We start from the raw sequence: 6,000 nt of genomic DNA on the forward strand, positions 1-6,000 counted from the left end.
TAATTAACATTAAATAGAATATTTTCATTGTACCTAGGTTTAATATAAGTTAAATATTATCATATCTGTCATAAGTTTGTCAACAAGGAAACTACCTCGAGTGAAGAAACTTCTTAAAAAATGTAAATGAGATACGAGCTTTTAGATAAGCTCTATTAAGAATAATTATGCTTTAGAAATATCTGTCTAAAATAGTCTCTCCAGATTGGTGTAACTTGAATTTCTAAGGGTTGTGCTAAACGAAGTGTTGGAAATCTATTGAATAGTTAGGTCATTTCCAAATAAAATAAGATTTTGAAACATTTACTACTAAACACTAATTTCCTTTTACAGAGAAACAAAGAGATTTGGGACTATAAATGAATAATGTTTGGTGCCATCCTAAAATGTTCTAAGAAAGCAAGGGTTTTAGAAACTATCACTGGTATTTATGCTCACCAATCTATAAAATGCTAATATAAAAGTTAGTTCTTGGTTGCTAAAGGAAAGTAGGAAGTGTGTTTTCAGTAAAAAAAAAAAAAAGGCATGAAAAAGTACTAAAAAGAGTTATGCATGATCAAGATTTTCTAAAATTGGATTACAATTAGTTAGATAAATGGATTTTGCTAGGAATAGGAATGACACAGCCATAGGAAAACTGGTTAGAGCCAACTAGGTCCAAGATGGAGGAGTTGACTTTCACTAGACCTTGAGCCTCAGTATTTACGCCCATTGTGACCTATCAACAAGCTAAATGATACACCCATCAACACTGACTAAATCTGACCAAATGTTCTAAACGTTTTAAATTGATCTTTCAATAAAACTTCCTAAATCGAATCCTTTTGAAGATCCTTTGATCTCTAGCTAACTTTGGGGTGCTTCAGAGGGCCCCTGAAACATCCCAAAGAGAGATATTAAACTGTGTTTATTTGGTTGGTTAAATTACATGAAAAAGATTATCAAATGAGTAATAAATCCGCTCTTGTTATAATGTATGGTAAAATTACTAATACAGATATCCTAGAAATTATATGGAGTTCTTAACATTTTGATATGTCCTGGTATTCTAATGGAAAACCTGATGACTTCACAAAAGTTAACGAAAGGACTGAATGAACCAGCGAATATGCTTATAACTTTTATGGTTTCTATGTGAAAAATTACGGGTTTGAATCTTATGTTTTCTGGGAGTAGGGAAAACCTTCCTCTCAAACTAATTATGACAATACTTTGGTAAAATTATACATTATAAACAAAACAATTATATTTTCTCTCTATTTGACTCCTCCAGAAATTGGAAACTCTTAGATTTCCAGTAAGTTTATCAAATGAGTTAGGAAGGTTATCTCACTAACAGGTACAAAAATCTCAAGGAATCTTTGAGACCTTAAAAAGGGAAGAATTCACCTGGATTTGTTAGGCAAAATCTGTGATAAGCCTTTGGTGTGAGTTTCCCAGCTCTGTTTTATTTTAAAAGTTCAGTCTGAGACTCTATAAATTTTTCAGCAAAATAAAAAGTCTATGATCAATTATGGTTATATAAATCATCAGACCAAAATAAATGGGAACAGACCTGTTTTGCAAACAAACTAGCCTTAATTTGGTTATATTTGATAAAAATGAGAGTAATTTTAGGGAGAAAAATATGTTTCAATAAATGTTAAATCCCAGTGTGATAATGCGGGTCTGCATCTAGTAAGACTCATTTCTTGGATAGTTCTTTGCTGTTATGCGATATTAATGTAAAATTTAATTGATTTCTTAAAGAATACCCTAAGTTTGTTTCTGAAGCTTATCTCAGTAATCTGTCTTTGGATGAAGATCAGATGCCTCATGATCTGCAATCAGGACTAGAAAAAGACATAATTTAAGAGACTGTCTCCAACCTGGATGGAAGGACTTTTTTATCAGGTACTCTTAACTAGATATGCACAATGAAACTAAAAGGAAATTGACTCTTAGATTAATTCCCACTTCCAAAGGCCCTTACACTGGACTGGTCTATAGAGAGGACAGCTGACCTGATCTTACCTTAAAATGATGCTCAAACAGAGGAGAAACTACACTACACCAGGATGAGAAGAAGATGACATCAGAGGTAGACAGCTTACCCAAGATGCTGGACATGATTCGTATGAGCATTTATAATGTTTTCTTGACTTCTTAGACCTTTGCAAATAAATCAAATGCTTTTCTATCATAGGCCTGATCCTATGCTAGTTTTAGAAATCAATCCAATTGTTGGGTTTGTGGCCAATTACCCGTGTCTAGTTCTGGGTTACCTTGGTAAATTTCTCTACTACAAGGCTCTAACTGATTGGCCCTGACAAAATTTACTTAAAAAAATATATATAGTCATAATCAGGTCACTGTGATATTACTAGATGGGATCCCCTCACCTGGCCAATTAATAATGCCTGCTCTGACTCTGGCCATAAATTTGAGCTTTCTTCTATTATTCAAGCTCAATCAGAGCAACAAGCAAAGTTTCAGCAAAGGAGGAAAAAATCTCCCACAATTATGAGATGGATTTATATAGATAACACCAGGCCATAGTAATTTAGGTTTAAAGTCTCCTCTATGTTGGAAACAATTAAATCATGCTAAGGATAATCAGTCTAGTAACACTAGAAAACTGGGCTATGTGCCTTATAGACAGTACCAATATATAATTTCCCTGGAAGATAAAAGATTCTACAGAGTAGACTAAGTCAGATGACCTGGGATATACTGGGCTACATCTAATGGAAGCTCTTAACTTAAGTTTTACTTGTGACTTTACTAATACTGCTGGCTATGTTATTTGTTTTACAAAATTGCTGTTTTTTACACTGCCAAATGTGTGACTGAGGCCTCTGATAGGATAATATATAGTTCCATATGAGATCGATGATGGTAACAGTGTAACTCTAGATATAGGAAGAAGCAACAAGAGGGAATGTTTCCTGGACCAAAGGGCTAGTAAGACAGGTGGTCCAGAGAATTTTGGATACTGTTTTATGGCCTAGTCCAGTAATAGCACATTGAGTGGCCTGTCAACAAAATCTTTGCCAAACCTAAGAATGGACATTCTCAGCACCATGGGGTAAAATGGTCATGAAATGACCCCCCTCAAAATCATGGTCAAGTTTATGAGCAAAAAGGGGCTCTGCCAACTGAAAACTGACACTTGCCATCTACGTCTACAAAGATTAAATCATGGCCACTGCAACTGCTGACTTTCAACTCCCCTGAAAGGAGTTCAGGGTGAAAATCAGGAATGAGGCACTCTGTGCTCTGGGAAAAACTGGCAAAACAGGCCTTCATATAGTTAGATCTTTTCAGGAGAAGATTTTATGAGCCCCAATTCTTGCATCTTCTCATACCTAGAGAAACACTGACATCATTAATGGTGACATCTCCTTTGGCTACTAAAGAAAATTTTACAATTAAAAGTCAAAATAGAGTAGCTATGGTTCAGACATCCTGGGAAATAACTAGGTGATACTATGGGTATAATTTCAGACTAGACCTTGTATTGCTAAACACTTGAGTTTTCTGAGTCGTGTCAGGCTTAGATGCCACCATTCTCAAATCAATGTCTGCTGGAAGCTAGTAACTGCAACCTTACTTTTTATAAAACTAGGCAACTGGCTACCTGGCTACAAGTCTCCCCAAAGTGCCAGGGCCAGAGTGGGTTTCAGGCCTATTCTTCTAAAAAGAAATGAGATTTATTTTGTCCGTTAAAATTCCAGTTATCCCTCCTCTAGCTACTTCTAAATGGGTCTGTTACAACAAAATGGCAGACCAATGGGAGGTTTTAATCATAAAAGGTTCAGATCTAGGACTTGGAACTCAGGAATACTTCCAATTCAGTGTCTAATACCCCAAGCTGAGGCAGTCCTATGCCCCATTTTGACAGGAAGTTATCACAGTCATAGTTGCCCAGTTCCCTAAATTAAAACTGAGCAGGACTCTGTGGAGCTCTGGAGTTCAGATCTGTTCTGTGTTCTCCATTTCTTGTCTGTAGGATATAGGCTTCATTCAGCCTCCTTGACCTTCCCTGAGTTCCAAAGGGTAGATTCAAACAGTTGCTAATCAGGGAAGGGAGGGGATATAGATACAGAGGAGGAACAATCAAATGGTGGTACAGCCTCCAGACAGGGTCCTGGTTCCTACTCAAAGAAATATGCATAACAATGTCTTTGAGTTCTTCTACAGAACTGGAGCCCCCATCCAGGTGGAGGATGGTAACTTCAGACTAAACACAAGATTCCTGGAGCACAGCTCTGTTGCCTCACCACCAACCAAAAAATAAAAATAAAAAAGTCACAGACCCTGCAGCCCTCACCGCAAATGTTGCCTCCTGTTTCTAGGGACCAGTGATGACAATCCTGTTAGGTCTCCTGTTTGGCCCCTGTCTATTTCATCTCTGAGAGGAGGCAACAGTTTCAAACTAAATTGCTATTATTACAAGGGTGAATGCTGGTTTCAGACAAAAAATACATTGACTTAGATCAGGTAGAGAGAGACTTCTGCTCTGCTAGGCAGGCCTACACCCATGCACAGCAGGAAGAAGTTACAGAAGACAGAGACCTCTCAGGGTGGAGTTGTTAGGGGAAGCACACTGATTGAAATCGTCCACCCTGGCCAGGCACCATAGTAACTATTTGCATGAGTTGTTTTATGACAGGAGGTCCCGGTAAGGAACATGGAACTAGTAAGCCTCCACCAACTGGAAGAGTTCGGGAAAGGCCAAAAGGAGACAGCACATGTCAGACTACCTCCCAGAATCCTTCCCTCTGGCATCCATTTGGCTGAACAAGGCATGCACCACCAGGAAGGACTCTTGAGTCAGAATGACTGACAAAAGACAACCGGGAAACTAATCCCATCACCATAAAACCCGAGACTGCAAGCCATGGGGCAGAGCTGTTCTCCTGGGTTCCCTTCCCCTACTGCTCTCCACCCGGGTGCCCTTTCCCAATAAAATGTCTTGCTTTGTCAGCATATGTGTCTCCTCAGACTATTCATTTCCGAGTGTTAGACAAGAGCCCAGTTTCAGGCCCTGGAAGGGGTTCCCCTTCCTGCAACAAAGAAAGGTCATTTACTTTATGTTACTTTTCATTCCTTCAGGGTTGAATATCTTTGCATTTTAAGCATTGGCAAAAAAATGCATTTCTTATTGGGAGTATAAACAATGTGGCACTATGAAGGGATTAAATAATCAGATCTTAAAATCTAGGAAGAGTTTCTCTGTGTGGTAAGATCAACTAGTTATTGAAAAGGACTAGGCTCTTAGTGCCTTTGTTCTCCCATCCTATATTTTATAGGGAGCAGAGTTTCTATTCCCATCATCCATTTGTTGCTACTGGAAATAGAAAGGATCCACTCATTCTTTTCATTACCTTCAGCAAAATCATAAGGTCAGAGAAGTTTGTCTCCTGTTCCACACAATATCCACTCAAGACTTTTTGAGGGAGTACTTGACAACAGGAGGCATAGGAGAAGAGAGATTCTGCCAGGCTCCTTTTGCTCTGGGTACTTGGTGTAACTTTTCTTTCTCCCTGACCCTGAAAAAACCCTTGAACATCTCCCCACTAAAGAGCTACTCACAACAGTGTAGCATGCTGGTGAACCCTGGGTTCACCTTCTGTGGGTCAGGGCTATAGAAAATGTTTCAGTACCCAGCTCATACTAGTATTTGAACTGCTTGTAGAACTGTATCATTGGCCTAAATTGCTGTTGGGCTTGGGATATAGGCTATTTAAGAATAATGACATTCAGGGTGTGTGTGTGTATGCACACACATTTTATTCTACTTTCCCAGCATCATAAATGTCTACTTCTTTTCAATAACTGCCTCATGGTTCTTCTTTGCACTTTACAAATCTGACTTTGACAACAACAGAACTGAAAAAGAGCTCTTAGAAGATCCAGTAGAGTTTCTGGCTTATCTACAAGGTTCCTCACTGTTTTCTTTGTAGAGAAGCAAAATCTGCCACCTCTAATTGTATCTCTTACACATGAGAATTAATT

This window comes from Giraffa tippelskirchi, chromosome X (genome assembly GCF_054371585.1).
Source record: "Giraffa tippelskirchi isolate mGirTip1 chromosome X, T2T-mGirTip1v1.2.pri, whole genome shotgun sequence".
NCBI classification, from domain to species: Eukaryota; Metazoa; Chordata; class Mammalia; order Artiodactyla; family Giraffidae; genus Giraffa; species Giraffa tippelskirchi.